Source organism: Anomalospiza imberbis, chromosome 18 (assembly GCF_031753505.1).
Source record: "Anomalospiza imberbis isolate Cuckoo-Finch-1a 21T00152 chromosome 18, ASM3175350v1, whole genome shotgun sequence".
NCBI classification, from domain to species: domain Eukaryota; kingdom Metazoa; phylum Chordata; class Aves; order Passeriformes; family Viduidae; genus Anomalospiza; species Anomalospiza imberbis.
The window spans coordinates 6564896-6581056 of NC_089698.1; the positions used below are offsets into that span (position 1 = coordinate 6564896).

Below are 16161 nucleotides of genomic sequence, written 5' to 3' on the forward strand. Positions count from 1 at the left end.
CTTACCAATCAATTCCTGCACTCCAGGATCCTGCTGGGGTCCTGGTGCTGCCCATGGGTCTCAGGTGTGAGGCAGGGCTTAGCCAAGCTGGCACTTGGCTGCCAGCCCTGCAAACCTGGCCCTCGGGGCCACTGCAGGGAGGGTTTGATGTGGGGATAAACTCCTCCAGCTCTGTGGGCTCTGCACCTCAGTAATTGCAGAGGACTCAATCCACTAAGCTCATGGAGACTTTACTGAGCCATTTCTCACCCGAAATTTCTCTAGTCCTGAACCTGCACCTTTAAGGAGTAAGCAGCAGTCAAACAAAAGCATAATTCAAGAAAGAGTGAGTTAAAACTCAGCAGGTTTTTATCTAGATATTCTCTCAAGTTTGTGGACTGCAGAGAGGTGTTGGGTCACCTCTGGCAGCTTTAGTGGGTTTGTTGCAGCGATCAGAAGAACATAGCCCTTCTGCTCTAGCACGTGTTTGCCAGTCTGCAGGGCTCCCTGGAGCCTCTGCCTTACCTGTTCTGGGCATCACCTCTCTGTTCCTACCTGCAAGCTTCCAGCAGGTGCATCACAGCTTAATCTTCCTGTTATGGCTCAAACAGCAGGAAGCACTTCTGCCAAAAGGATCCATTTTCACATATTTATTTACTCAAGGTTAAGGTTACCAAGAAGGCTTGTAAAAATACAATAATGGATGCAGGCACATGGATGCATTTTCATAAAGGCTTCAGGAGGACTTTTATAAGTAGATGTTGAGTGACAGCTGTGTGCTTTGTTTGGAAGTTTTTGAGAAAGGCTGGAAGGAAATATTTAGATCAGGTTTGGTTTTCTGGAGGTTTGTTTGTTTTTTTCAAGGGTTTTGGTTTGTATTTGTTGATTCACAAGGTTTGTTCATTAAGTGATACTTTTTCTTCAGTATTTGAAATTCTCACAGCAGAGGGAAAAAAGCTTAGTTAGCCCTTTACCCTTCTATTCAAGTAAACAATAGTGGGCATAGCCAAAATCTTGCTAACAGGCAAAAGCCTGTTTTTACTGCTGCTGAGACAAACAATGTTAATTATATCAGAAAATCAAGAGTGTACTTTTACTCCAAATCTCTGTTTGAGAGCTCTCAGACTGTGACTAGAGGTATTGCTTGCAAATACAGCCCTGCTGTCCAGAGGCCTCTGCAATTAAAGGGGTTTCATTTGCTCTCTTTTGACCATCACTTTCCCAACTTTTTATCTTGTTTTGGCTGTGGTTCTCTGTGGTTACAGGGGTGTGTGTGTGTGCTTTGATTTAAAGGAGGATTTTTAGCAGGAATAGTGATATATATTTTCCAAATTATGTCAAAATCTGATACATTTTTCATCAGTCTGACATTTTAGGATAGAAACAGGGTGGAAACATTGTGCTTTAACAGGGTCATCACAATGATCTATGTAATGTTATCCTTGCCCTGAAATGCCTCGTGTGCCAGATGATGCACTTGCATGCTTAGATAAATTTTCCAAAACCTTAAATTTTCCTGTTTTGAAGGAAAAGTAATAACAAATTGATTGGAAAGAACAACAGAAAGAAACACTCATTAAAAAATTCCACGGTCTCTCAGTCCCAGGAGTGAGTGTGGGCCGGGCCTTGGCAACCTTTTTCTTTGGCAGCACCTTCCCACGAGTGTCCTGGGGCAATGGCCTGTCAGGGTTCCAGAGGCTGCAGCAGCTCTGGCAGGGTCATTGCTCACAGTGCAGGGAAGGCTGGCTGGAAGGGAAGGTGATGAGCAGCTTTCAAGTCCTTAGCACTAATGAGATGTGGTTGTTACTGAGGAAAACTGTTGGGGCTTCATTTGTGCCTTGGGTTTAAAATTGAGGACTAACTTAAGTGTAGCTTCCAAAATGTTGAAAGTGTTTGTGGTTGGAAATGTAGATCAGTAGGAAAATGGAAAGGATTTGTTCAGGAACCAAAGCTCTTCACTCTGACAAACCCTTGTCTTTTTGTTCCATTGACCCTCTCCAAGACTAAATACTGATGTTTCTTCCAAGTGCTCCTCCTGCCTTGACCTTTCTGCCTATGCTGATGAAACACTGTCAGGTCCTTCTCATCTCTTGATGGCTTCAAGCCTCTCACTGCTGACCTCTTAGAGATTTTATACCTTTCCTTTATCTGCTCTGCCTGCACAGTTGTTCAAGATGCAATTTAGACATAATCTCTCAAGTTTATCTCTGGCTGTGCCATCCCTGGTGTTGCTGCATTAGATTAAAATGAGGAATTGGTGACTAGTGGACAAGAGGTTTGTCCTGGAAAAGTCTGTGTATTTGCTGAGTGGGGAGATCTCAGCCAAATCACTTATTTATTCATTCTTCCGTTCCCTAGCCTGCTTTGGCTGCAGGTGTTCTGATATCAAAAAGGTTGGTTACTCTACTGGTGGCAGTACATGTTTGCTTTATCTTTAACCTGACAAGCCATTTGTGCTCCAGGGCATGTGTAAGAAGAATTAAATGCAAACAGTCAGAGTCCTCTGCAGGTTAGAGACAAGAAAGATAGTGCAAAGGGATTAAGGATTAAAGGGAGAACAGCCATAAGCGGGATAGAAGGTTCATTTATGCACTTGGCTCCAACTAGATAAATATTTATGACCAAGGGGAATGGATGGCTGTAAGAATTTCTGGCATTTGCATAAGCAGGGCAAATATAAAATTCTTGAAGGTTTTGGCGCTGTTGACGTTCAGAGATTATTTTTTTCTAGCAGTTTGAAGGAGTTAGGAGCACAGATCCCATTTAAAGCCCTCATTAGCTAGATATTTATGGCCACTCCAATTCTCTTTGGAAGTTTGAAAAAATTGTATTTCACAGTTGAGCTGAACTTGATCTGCTTTTGATACTCTTCACTTGCTTCTCTTCAGAGTAAGTTTTCTATTCATAGGTTTTCCCTATGCTATGTAGATAATACACTACTCTCACCATACAATATAATTTTCAATTTATTGTGAAGATTTTAATTTATTGTGGATCTACAAAATAAAGTAGTATGAGGTGAGAGGGAGTCTTTACCTGGATTTTTTTGTGGGTTTTTTTTCCTTATTTTGAAACAAATGACCAATTAAAAGACATTGAGAGGACTGGGAAGTCTGTTGGCAATGGAAGTGAAAGGAATAGTCTTTGAAAATGCAGTGATGACACTAGGCCAAATTCCAGCAAAGTTTCAAGAAGACGCTTGCAGGGAAATGAGGCTCGTTAATTGTTTGCCTTGAAGTATTAAATGATTAGGAGAGAATGCTTGCCCTTAATGATTTGATGCTTTGGCTACTTGACTGGCAGCAGTCATTTGTGCAGTTTCAAGGGTCTAGGTTGGGTTTAACCTGCCAACTTTTGCTAGACAAGATAAAGGCTTTACACTGATGTGGTTGAAAACGTTGGCAAGTGTCAAGAAAGTTCATTTATATAATTTTTGTGCTAATTCTTATGAATATATTCAGAACCTCATTTTGCAGAGATTAGTCAGATCATAATTACAGGAGTGTTTAAACAAAAACTTTGCATGGGGAAGACCTGGAGTTGTGGTACTTTCAGAGCTGTTGCTGCAGCTAAAGGAGTAAACCAGGAGGAGCTTTGCCTGATCCGATTGCAGACTCACTTCAAGAAGTCCTTGTGGTTGTTCCTGCCAGGCAGGATAAGGGGCTTGTCAGCTCTAGTGACATGAAAGCCACTGAAAAGTGACATGGCCAAATTTGCCAAGTGCTTTCCTTGGTGGGCAGAATGTAAAGAGGACAAATCCCTGGTGAGCTCGCAGAGCTGTGTGGGACTGACAGGAGAGAGCTGTCAGCTTCTCCTGGGCTGGATGTTGTAGGAAAGCTCCCAGTCCCTGCCTGCCCAGGCTCCCTGCCTTACTCCAGGCTGTTCCTGCCAAGTACAAGGAAAAGCAGCACCCTCCTTCAACCTCGGGATGTGCTCAGTGCTGGGGATAAGGTGCTATTCAGGCTCTCAATGCTGTAATGTGCAGTGTTGCCCATGAAACTGCCATTTTACAATGATTTCCTACACCTCTGCATGAATGTATCATTAACAGCTTTATCATGCTGTTCTTATGAGAAATTCCAGATTGTCGCCCCTGGGAAGTTTATCCAGGGCTATCTTTACAGCTCTTTGGGAAGTGGGAAGAGGAATCTAAGCATGGATTTAATTTCTTTAGATGAGGGGATTTAGAGACACCTGATCTGCAGCTAATCTTAGGTTTTCTTTGCACTTAAATTTAATTCCATGCCTTTTATTCTCATCCTTAGTCCAGAATCTCAGCACTGACAAGGACCAGAAAGTCATAACCTCACTATTTTGCAGGTGAAGTTGCTTTTGTTTTCATTGGTGTTACTGATTCATTAGAGGACAAACCCCAGAAATACAAAGGATGTGCCTCACTCCTCAGTCGTCCCTGTCTTTGTGTGCAGGTGAGATTTCACAGCAGACCAGAAATCCTTTAAAAGCGTGTCACTAGTGTGGAAAGCAGGCATCTTTCTTTGTGGCATGTGTTTCATATTTTTTGTTGCACTGGCTTTTTAGCAGCATTTGAAGTTTGTCGTTTCCAGATCTTTGATTTGGAGTGGCTCAGGATCAGGGTAATTTGAGAGATTAAGGTATGTATGGTTTTGTGCCATCAAGAGCATTTCTTAAAGAATAGAATTGGCTTTGATTGAGAGCAAGCAGCGATGTAAGAGGCAAATGGTAGAACTTGGCATTGACTTCTGGAGTGTGCAAGTTGTGGTGGTGCTGCTGGGAGGACAGCAGTGGTGGGCCCTGCTGTCACAAGGATGAATTTTGGGTTTTAGACCCAGAGAATTCAGCTGTGTGTATTTAGATGCTATTTAGATGTATTCCTTGCATCCCTTTTCTCATGCTTGCTGGTCTGTCAGGGAACTGTCTCTAGCAAGACTTGTAGAAACATGACGTTGGCTGTGGTTGTGGCTTTTCAAAGAGACTGCAGAGCAGCAGAAAGACTTTGCAAGTATGGTAATTTGATACAGAGAAATCTATTTTAAGCACAAAATGGGGATGTGAAGTCTGGCTGGTGGCAGGTAGATGTACTGGCTGCTTTCCAGATACATCATTCTGCGGAGATGGGGGAGGAGGGCAGTGCATTTCACCATCTAGTCTGGATGACCTCCTGTTCCAGTTCTCTAGGATTTAGAAGAAACTGTGCAATAACCCCATAAAACAACTTGTAATGTTATGGGTCAGCAAGCTCAAATACCTCCTTTTCTTGAAGCGGGGCTGCAGAGCGTGGTTGTCCTGTGCAGCTGCTGTGGATGGGTGAGGCTGGGAGCTCACGGTGGAAGCTGGCTGAGCTCTGGCTGGGGCTGCTCGTGCTGTGCAAGGGATGGGGGCACGTCTTGCACAGCCTCCTGCTCCTCTGGAGAGCCTTGTTCTTACTGCTCTTAAATCTCCTCCCATTACAGACAGTCTAATTCTGTCGTGGTGGGATTAGGGGACCCCACTGAGAGGAGCTAAGGGGACCAGCTGCTCTGCGCTTCAAAGGCACAGCTCAGGAAACCCTGAGGAGTTTCCTCTGGGAGCAGGAGCTTTCCCTTCCTCTGCTGGGTGTGCTGCCTGTGCTCCTCCCAGGCCTGGGGCAGGTTGGTGACACCCCCAAATGTGCAGCTCTGCTCTCCAGAGGGACACTGTAGGTAGATGAGTGTGGACTCTTGGACACTGAACAAGCTTTAAGCTATTTACATGGTAGCTGGGAGCTCTGTTTTTCTCAGAGATCTGAAAGCCCCAGGTACTTGGTTCAATATATTTTGAAGTCGAGGGGTTTTGTCCCAGCATTATTATTTGTTAATGCAGATACTGAACAGCAGCAGCATGAGAGCTGCATTCCAGACTGTCCAACTGGAAGGTTTCAAAACTGGGCAGACAAAAGCAGTCTCCAGAAGGTATGTTTGTACTAGGTTCTTAGCATAGCGCTATTTAACTTCTTTTAATCAGTGACCTGGAGCAGAAAAAATAAAACCATTACTCATAAAGCTCTCAGATAACACGCAGATTAGGTGGAGTGCAAGATAAGGCAGGGCCTGAGTGACTGGGATCGCTCTGTGAACAGTGTGTTCTGATGCAATAAAATGCCATACTCTGGAGACAAAATGAGGCCCTTCTGGTATAATGAGGAGATGGAGGAGGGATAGCTGTCTCCTGGGAAATGGCTAGCCTGAAAGAGGCTGGCGTGTCAAGGCAGATAACCATCTGAACTGGAGTTTTCCCAGCCTAACTGTGCCCAAGATTGAATGTGTAGACAGGGAAGTACTGAGCTGAGTAGGGCCAAGGTGGTTATAGCCCTATATTTGGCATTGACACAAGTGTAACCCGAATTCTGTATTGCATCCTGATGCTTTCAGTTAAAGAACAATGGTTAAAATTGGAGAAACTTCAAGAGAAGTGTTGTCAGGGCTGTTAAAGATTCAGAAAATCTGTTTGGCAGGGAAGGACTCCAGGAGCTTTGTCTGTTTTATTGTAGGGAGGGCAAGGGGTGACATGACTACAATTTATAACAGCCTGTGCAGGGCAGAGAAATTTGATAATAGAGAGCTCTTCTGTCTGGCAGTCAAAACTGTAAGGAGATCCAGTGGCTGGAAGGCTCTAACACTGATACTTTTAGACAAGAGATAAGCTGCAAAATTTTACTGGGGTGAATAATTAATGACTGTAGCAGTTTACCAAGGGTTGTGATGACTCCATCCCTGGATATCTCTGAACAGAACCTTCCTAAACAAGAGGCTGTGTTTGAGTCTGGGATTAATTCAGATAAGTTGGGTGGCCTGTGTTGTGGCAGTGTGCCTGCAGTTTTGAGGCAGTAGATTTTTCTCGTAGAACAGTCTGGGAATTAATTTACACCTGAGGAGACAAAGCTGCTGCCCAGGTATGTGAGTTTTAAGAGTCCTCTGTGCGCTTACCATTTTTGTATGTTGTTCTCAAAGACCTTGAACGGTTCCAACTTGCAGATGCTGCTACAGCTCTTGCTAGGAAAACTGCATTTTTGAGGTTGGTTGTACACCAGAGAGAAGCGGATCTCTTTCCCTGTCATGCTTCTGCTTCTCAAGATTCAAAACCATTGGGGAAGCAATGTTTGCTGTTTTTTCCCTGATACTGTAGTTATGTTTTGTAAACTGATGAATGCTTGGTTGGAGCTTTTGAAATGGGAGAGATGGGGACACCTGGCACCTTTGATGCATTGGTCCCTTTTGTTTGCAGTGAGGAAGGTTTGCACTGAACTACATTGATGTTTTTGCTGAAGAGTTACCTGAATTTTTGCTTTTGACCTCGCTGTCGAGGATCCTGCCTGCCTCCCTCCCTGTCCAGGATTTTGGGGGAATATGTCAACAACTAACATTAATGATGTCAAGAAAACATGGTAATATAGGTGCATTAAAATTGTAATATAGGTGCCTCCCTCCCTCCTTGTCCAGGATTTTGGGGGAATATATTAACAACTGACATGGCTGATGTCAAGAAAACATGGTAATATAGGTGCATTAAAATTGCTGGGGCTCTAAGCACTCTAATCTCTCACTTCTTGATGAGGTTTGTGCTTGTTTTGCTTATATGTCACCAAGTGGGTCATGACTCAAATTTAGCCAGCGCTGTTGTTAATGCTGGAGCAAGTCTCCAGCGGGCTATTTTTAGCAGCCAGGGCTGTTGTTGAGAGCTTGCGCTCGCTAAAAATGCCTTGGAATGATTTCACAGGCGATACTGTCTGTGCTGGAATTCGCGCACCAGCTGTCTGTCTTCGGGCCAGTCGGTTGTGTTGACACGAATTCCCTGTGATTTGTCATCTCTGCCTCCCGCTCCCGATGGCTGTGACAGGCGTGCTATCGGTGTCTGATGGCAGGGAGGGAGGGCTAAGTGACAGCAGCAGCCTTGTCACTGGCAGCTTGGGAAAGGCTGAGGTGGCAGGGGGACCTTGGCCTTGGCCAGGGTTGGGTTTCTCTTGTGATGCCAGCCTCCCTGCCAGCTGCCTGCCCCCAGCCAGGCCGCCTTGGGGCTGCTCAGCAGTGTTTCCAACATCTCCCTGATTTTAGTGGGTTCCTCTACTGCTGAGCTTAATTTTGTTGCTGGGGATGGCCTTCTTCCCTAAGCTAAGAGGATAGATAAAATGTAAGCCAAATTTTCAGAGAGAGAATTCCCCACGGAACGAGGCTTGACATTGGGATTGTTGCAAATTGTGATTCTGGGTTTGACTTCTCTGCTGATTTCATGTGTAGCCTGGTTGTGTATGGTTCAGTTCTCCCACTGGAAGTTAAAGGGTAAAGGAAAGATATGAGGTTTATAAATTAAGTGATTAAGTTATTGAAATTTATTACCTAGTGTATATCTGGTGTAGTTTTTAACCTTCCAAATAAAATAAAATAAAAAACATTTGCTAATATTGGCAAGTGCCCTTGCTCCTGTGAACACAATACACAGAGATGTGAAACTGCACCTGTGACTATTTTCTAAGTGAAATTACTAGATCAGTTAGCGAAATAAAAGGGCGTTAATGCTTATCCAGGGATGTCAGTGTGTTATAAGTCCTGGAAATACAGAATCGTGACATACCTTTGTGTTTTGTGACTGAGAGGTGAATCAAAGCTGCTGTGATTAAATGATTATGAATTCATTTCAGGACTTTGTTTTATAACAAATCCACTGATGAATGCAAACAGTACAAACCTTTCAATTCACAGACCTTCAAAGCAACCCTTTGCTCTTGTCTCTTGAATCTGAAATATCCTACTAATTTTTTTTGTGTTACACAGATATGGATCTCAAGTAAATCTGCAACTATGCTAGGAAGGCAAACAGGCAGCTAGTGATGCTTTATAATGCTGTAGGATGTTTGCCTCCAGAGACTGATGCAAATCTTGGCCCAAGCCTGTAGAGGAAATGAGTTTGGTTTTAGATTAATTCTTAGTGGATTTTTGTCCATGTTACAAATGATGTGTGGCTCATCTGGCAGTCAAAAACCTTCCCTGAGTAAAGGCTGAATTACAGAATGTGTTTTAATAAAGCTTAATGGGGAAATGTGTCTGGATGAAGCTCTGAAGAATTTTGCACCACTTGTTTTTATAAACACCAAATTTGGCAGAAATTATTTAAAATGGGGGGGGGAAGAGGCAGAAACTGTTAGTGGTGATAAAATTTGCTGTGGAAGAAGTCAGTCTCTCATTAGGAGCCTGTAATGGTGTTTGTGCCCTCTTGTTTGATACATACAGTATTGTATTTCTGTCCTTCAGCTCCTGAGTTTTGCCACATGAGAGGGACTCTGTTCTACCACAAAGGCATCTTTCTCTTTGTCAGTCTGAGCCCAGCACTGAGTTCTCTCCTGAAGGTGAAGGGGCTGCACCAGCAGCAATAAGCAATGGTTGAAAATCCTGTGTACATGGCTCCTAAATAATTCAGCTGGCAGGTACCTTGTGCTTCTGTTCACCCTTTCAAGTGAGTGCCTCACCTGAGAGCCTGCTTGGGGCTTTCTGGTCCTGCGGGCTTGAAGTGATTCCAGAGGAAGGCATTTAAATTGTGCCTAAAATAATTCATGCCAGAAAGAGCTTTAGGGACAAGAAAAGTGAAACCTGTGGGAGCACTGATGTCTCCTTTTGGAGAGGTGATGTGAAGGCTGCTCGGCCCCAGTGCCTGCATGGGGGTCTGTGTTTCTGGCTGCTCAGCAGCAGATTTCTGTGTGGGCAAATTTGCTGGAGACCCCAGATCTCTTTTCCTTAGAGTGCATGAAGGCTGGAGGGGGATGTGTGCATCAAACTCCTTCACTGTCCTCAAAAGAATGACATTCTTAGCCCAGCTGTTTGAAAAATGAACTTTATTTCCTTTACTATTCCCTTCCTAATAGCTATATTCTCTTCTTCTCAGTACTTCCCTTCCACTGACTTACCCATTTTTACCTTGGCTAAAGGCTGGGATTAACTTTGTGTGTCTGACTGTACATGCAGCCTCAAACTGTATACTTCAACATCATGGAAAGGTCCAGAATGAAATATTCTGAGGATCAAGCAGCAAGGAAAGGGAAGGTATGTTGCACTGACTGGCTTTGTTAAAAATTCTGTGATATAACCACCTCTGCTGCAGGGAGGTGAGCACAGAGCTATTCCAAGATCCCCTAAATCCTGTCACTTTGTAAATTAACCCTGTGGTATGAATCCAGATGCTTGGTGCTGGGCAGTGAAGAAGAAAAGCAGATTTTAGAAGTTGCTTGTTGGCAACTTGAAGTTGCAGTTTTGTGTCTGGTTCCCTTGTGCTCTGAACTGGGATCAGAGTGGTCTGAAGCTGATCAGAAGTTCAGTCACATTTAATTTGTAACCTGTAAACATCACCAGTTTATGACCTTGTTACTTGTGCCTGCTGCCTTCAGTCTTTGAAAGTCTGTGGCTCAAAGGTTCACTTCAGATGTGTGCTGGAGATCTTTAGGAACTGACCTACCCAGAATTTCCATGTAGTTGTTGGACAGAACAAATTTCAGTCCTGTGTTTCTTGAGCTTGGATACGTACTGGTTCATTCATGTAACTGATAATTGATACTCTGGGCTTGTCTGCTAGAGGTGGTGTCTGTGATCAAAAAAAGGAAAACTTACAAGTATGTGTGAACTGATTGCTATAAAGGCAAGTGCATCAGGTGTTACGAAGTGAGTGCACATGCTGCTTCTAAAAGTGTTTGCTCTTTAGTTATTGCTGTGAATCTCTGAGTTGGTGCTATTAGATAATCCATTTAATCTGTTATAAAGAGATTCAGACATGGAGCTCTGTTTATTGTTCTTTTACCTCCTCCCTTATCATCTTTCTATTCACTAAAATAATAAGTCACCATGGCATATTCAGAGCATCAGGATTTTTTGGTTGCTTGTGGAACAAGGAACTTAGAAAAAGGTGCGATGATAGGAGTTTCTTATTCAGATTTCCAGCCACTTAATGCACCCTCTGACTGATAAGAGTAGCAATAAAGTGTATACATTTTTACTGTAGTGTCCTTAAATACCCTTAACACTTGAGAAAAGGCTTATGAGTTTATTTAAAGAATATTGAGAGCATTTGGATTTGGTGACCTTTCTTTCAGTCAAACACTGGTGGAACTTCATCATCACTTCTGAATGAGATGATTTGACCTTTATCAAGAATTTAAAACCTCTGGACCCAGAAGAAAAATCAAAAAAACCTACTTCTTTCAGAGTAATTATAAGCATATGGCTAGATCTGGCAGTGCCATTTCTTTTTTAATTGGAGTAATGTGCTCCACACAAATACATGCAGAATATGAGCACTACTAAAGGAAGCTCAAGTGAAAGAAAATTCCTGGGCTGGTTCTTGTTGAAAGTAGTTTCAGAAAATGCAAGTTTTCACAGTATTCCAGTTTTTGGGGGTTATTTTTCTTCCTCCTTAAAATGCTTCTCTATGGAAGCCAGATGTGGGCAGCCAGCATGGTTATTTACAAAAATAACTGAAAAACATGCATCAGAAGACATGACAGTGTATGGGACATCATACTGGGTCAGTTGTTGCAGGCAAAGATCCACTTTCCCCCATGAAGAAGTTTATGAGGGTCTTAAAACAATGAAATGCTGTTTCCTCACTGTTTTGTCAGCCCAAACACAAGGTAAAATCAGCTACTTTTGCAAAAGTGTTCCTTGGGAGGAGAATGAAGTCCACACTTCTGAATAAATTCAGCTAGAGTAGATTATTTCCTCTTCCTTTGGTGCACAACAGTACTTTGCTTGCTCATTTAAATCTGTAACCCATAATAAACCCTTAATTTTTGTGTGGTTAGCTTGAATTTACAGTTCTCCCTTTTTTTTTTTTTTTTTAAGGTTTCCTTCATCTCTGTAACCAACAAGCTGCATTAATCCTTTCTGTATACAAAGATTTATAATCTGTTGTTGAAAGTATTATCCTTTGCTTCTAGGGATCAGATGTCAAAAGCAGAGTGTTTGAGAATTCTCTCTTTTTCTTCAGATTGCTGCAACTGTAGGGTTTTTTCTTCAGTGAATGTAGGATAAACCACTCTCTTCCTTAAGTACTGTCTGAAAACTAGCCCACCATAATGGTCTTAACTTGGTAATGAGGGGTTACTCCTCCTTTAATACACGAGAAGCAAGGGCAGAGAGATGAGGGATGTGGGTTCATTGTCCCTGAGGGCTTCTGCTGCAGCAGCTGAAGGTGATTTAACTGTGATCAATTTATAGTTTGCAGTAATCCATCAGGTTATGAACTGCTGTGGGCTGGGTGAGCTCTGTGCTGTCAGCTGCACTTTGGAGTGGTAAATTCCAGCGGGAGGGCAGGGAGGAGTGAGGGCAGAGCTCTCCCAGCACTGTAATGAAATCACAGGGACAGGTGCTTTAAGGACACACCTTTGCAGCCATCAGTGCCCAGGGATGGCCCAGCTGGCTCAGCACGGTGACCAGTGGCTTGCTGGTGGCAGTGGCAGCCAGGTCAGGACACCTGCAGTGCCCAGGTGTGTCGGTGCTGTTTGTGAATTTTGCAGTTTTTGTTGCACAGGTGGTGTTTGGGCTGTGAAAGGAGCTCACTGCACTTTGCAGCCCTGTGGTATCAGCCAGCATGACCAGCATCACCTGAGCCAGCCAGTAAATTGTCCTGGCCAAGCCCCAAACTTTGCTCCTGATGTGTCCTGCCTGCCTTTCTGCCAGGTGCTGCTTCTGCCTGGAGCCTTGGGAGGAGCCTTGGTAATGGTTTTCCTGCGATGGGCCTGAAATTTCAGTCTCAATTACTTTCAGCTGCACTTCTCTGAGAACTGTGCTTCCACAGTACATGCTAAATTGTTTGGAAGGACTACATATGCCTCAGGATCAAAATGCAACAGGAAACGTCAGCAGCATGTCTAAATAAACATCTCTGTCTCTCTTACAAGAGTGTTTAGCAGCTCCGTTGGCAGATGTTTCTATAAAATGTTAAATACTGTGCTTTCCAATCCTCCAAACTGTTTGTAATGAAGCAAATAGCAAAGGACAGGAAAACCTGCTGAGGAAGGTATGGCAAAGAATGGGAGAGCCCTAAAGAATTAGAGGTTCTGTAGAATCAAAAAGTGGAAGTGGGTCCTGGGAATTAGTGTTTCATTGATAATGGTGGGGTTTAAAATCCTCTGTTACTGAAGTGCTTTGGTTTAGATGTGTAAAAGTACAGAAGGCAATAGGTCAGTTTTATGCAAGTAAGGGGCTTTGTGACTGATGTCTGATTTTAATGTATTGGGAGTTTTCTACGAGCATTTTTGTATCAGTAGCCTGACTTAACAAGTTTTTGAAGTGTAAAACCTGAACAGAACTTAGTGATCTGTTGTTGTGGGTTGTTTTTGCAGTTGTTGTTTTGTCTGGGGGATTTTTTTTTCCTTGTGCATCCCTTGCATCTTAAAATGCTTTTTTGTTTCTCTAATTACTTTTACTTTGGGGTGCTAGGGGAACAAGGGACTTAGTCTCTCGTTTTCAGTTCCTCGTTGTGCCTTCTGTCTCTTCATTCTTTCATCCCACAGTATGTTTCAGCTTGAGCTCAGGATATCACTTGTTTAAGAGCTTGTCAGTGACTTTGCTGGCTGGGGCAGTCACCAACACCTCATCCCCTGCTTGCCCAGCTCAGCTGTCCCTGCGTGGTGCCAGTGCTGCTGCCTGCTGAACTGGGGCATGTGCTGCTGCCCAGATGTTTGTGCTGCTGCTGCAGCAGGGACCCACAAAGGAATTCTGACTTGTCCCTCGGGTGCCTCCATCACCCCTGGTAAAGGAAAAGGCGCTCTCAAGGTCATTCTCAGCAGGTTTGGGCGCAGCTGGGGTGGGTGGCAGGGATGGAACATGGCCTTGCACCAGCACCTCCTCACTGCCCGCAGAGACAATTAGCGCCTTCCTTCTAATCTCCCTGGGTGCTTCTGCAGGCTGTTTTCCTTCCAAATGCTTTAAATGCCAGACCTGCGATACTGTCAAGTACCAGAAAGTGAGATTAGATAAGGGGAAGTAGCAAGTGTGTGCTGAGAGCCGGTGGAGGTTGCCGGAATGGAGGCTCTGCATGGGGACAGCTCTGGGCGCTGTGTCCCCATGCTCCGTGGCTCTGGAACCGCTTGTCACGTTTCAGGCTTGAGGCAGGTGCTGGATGCTGGAACCACAAGCCAGGCATTAGGGGCTGGAGCTGGGAGAAGGCACTGTTCTGGCAGTGGTATCACTGCAAAACTGAGGGAGGGATAATTGGCTTGTTCCGTAAAGCCAGCTGATCTCTGGGAATGAAGGAAAACAGGTCAGGCTCAGAACAAGGTTGGAGTGCTCCGTGTAAAATACTGGGATTTTAGAAGGTGGATAGGTTGTCTGTATTTTCTCAAACTGTAATAGGCATTTGGTCTGATTGCTCAGTGATTCCTGGGGGTTTTTTGAGTTGGCATAACCTAAGATCATGATTGTTCTCTCTTCTCCACCACGGTAACTTTCCTTGTCTCAGTGGAGTTCACAGCTGCATAAAACCATGTAGGTGAATGCAGAATTGGATGGTAGATGTGATATGAGACATCCCACTTGTTCTCTTAACAGATTGCAATTCATGCTGTTACCTAAGTATTCTCACTTCCTTACTGCCAAATCATCCCTGAAATGCTAGAGACTGAAACTAGAAGAATCTAGTGCATTGAGTCCTGGTAGCAGGAGAAAAGGAAAGAGTGGCCTGTGCCATGGCTGGGAGGCCAAGCTTTAAGAAGTTCTAAGCCATGGAATAACATGTTGGTTTTGTCTGCTGTGTGATGCCAGGAGGATGTCATGCAAGAGTGAATGTGATAATAGAGGTGGGAAAATGGGGTTTTTAAAACTTAGGGATTAGTTTTGGGGCAGGAGAAGAAGTGTGATACCCTCTGCTTCAAACCTACCCCAGCAAAAACATTTTGCGGTTTTTGTTTGGTTTTGTTTGTGGGGTTTGTTTGTTTGTTTTTTACTGTTGGCAATGCTTTCTGCAAACAAAGCAAATGCTTACCTGGATCTTATCTGCGTGAGAAATTCTCAGCCCTTCTATTGGCCTGAAGTCACTTAACTGGCCCCATGTTTGCAGCCTGCTGAGCTGGCTTTGCAAAGGCTGAAGAGATTTAGAGTCTGTGCTGCTGCACTGATATGTCACTTTATCTGTCAGCCAGGAGTCTCTTCTGTCCTCTTTGTATACACATGCCCATGCTGGCCAGATGGTGCTGGATTTGGGTGCCATCCAAAGCACTGCATTAGAAAGGCCAGGTTATGTGTCGTATTTCAAAAGCCAAGAAGTGCTGCCAGTTCTGCTCCTCTGGTAAAAAAAAACAGCTTGACTTAATATATTGGTCGTGTTGTCCTTGCTATTCTCAAGCTGATTTCATCTAAGACACTCAAAGGGATATAAGGTTGAAGCTGTACAGATACCACCTGTTGCCCACTCTGTAACAAATATCTGCATTTGCACATACTGTGTGTCCTAGAAAAATCTGCTCTCTACCACCACCACGAAACCCTTCCCAGTGCCAGAAGGAGATTTTGATAGTGTTTGACTGTTGGCTCTCCTGCAGCACAGTATGATTAGGAGCTGGGAGATGTAGATTTGCCAGAGAACTGATGTTTGATTTGGGGCGAGCTGCTTTGCATTTGTTAATTTCTCATTCTGTAGAAATAGAGGTCAAAATGCTGATTCCCTTTGTGTTGTGCTTTAACAATTGCTAATGAGAAAAGCTTGATAAAAGCCAAATTGTGATGTTATTTATAAATTATGAAAGAACTTTCCCTCACCTTCTCAGCATGCTTTTTTTTTTTTTTTTCCTAGAGGCAGACTTTTGCTAATGGGATGTGAAAGCCACAAACCCCATCTGTATCAATAAGAGAATCGTGTGGAGAGAGAGATGGGGAATTAAGTGCCATTAAGCACGTGTTAATTAACATGGCCCTGCACTCTCCGGGTTGCTGCCTTCTGTGGGATGGGTGCACACTGAAGCTGGTCTTTCTGGTTTTTAAAGCCTTTAAATTGTCAGCCCGGGTCTGTAAGGTTTATGAATACACTTGCCTCTGATATATTTGCAAAGAGAGTGCTGGTGGCTCGGTCACCTGCCTTTCGGATTCTGCTGAAATCTGAGAACTAATGCTTACAATTTTGCTCGGTCACAGTGGGGAACTTGAGAAAACCAGATCCTTCACTGGAAACAAACACCTCAAAACCCCTGTGTTTTCAAACCCCTTTCTGCTT

The 16161-nt window shown here is 43.8% G+C and overlaps 1 protein-coding gene and 1 long non-coding RNA gene across 26 annotated transcripts in view; both read left to right on the top strand.

Annotated features, from left to right (window-relative positions):
• Nucleotides 1-16161, top strand: part of FBRSL1 (fibrosin like 1) — a 505508-nt gene that overhangs the window by 107113 nt on the left and 382234 nt on the right. The window lies entirely within an intron of this gene.
• Nucleotides 12382-12852, top strand: LOC137484703 (uncharacterized). 3 transcript variants are annotated; one of them, XR_011004985.1, is made up of 3 exons: nt 12382-12416; nt 12484-12632; nt 12720-12852. It is a non-coding gene; the product is annotated as an uncharacterized lncRNA (long non-coding RNA). The 3 variants fall into 3 exon arrangements; XR_011004984.1 differs by lacking the exon at nt 12382-12416 and having other exon boundaries at nt 12423-12632; XR_011004986.1 differs by lacking the exon at nt 12382-12416 and having other exon boundaries at nt 12423-12569.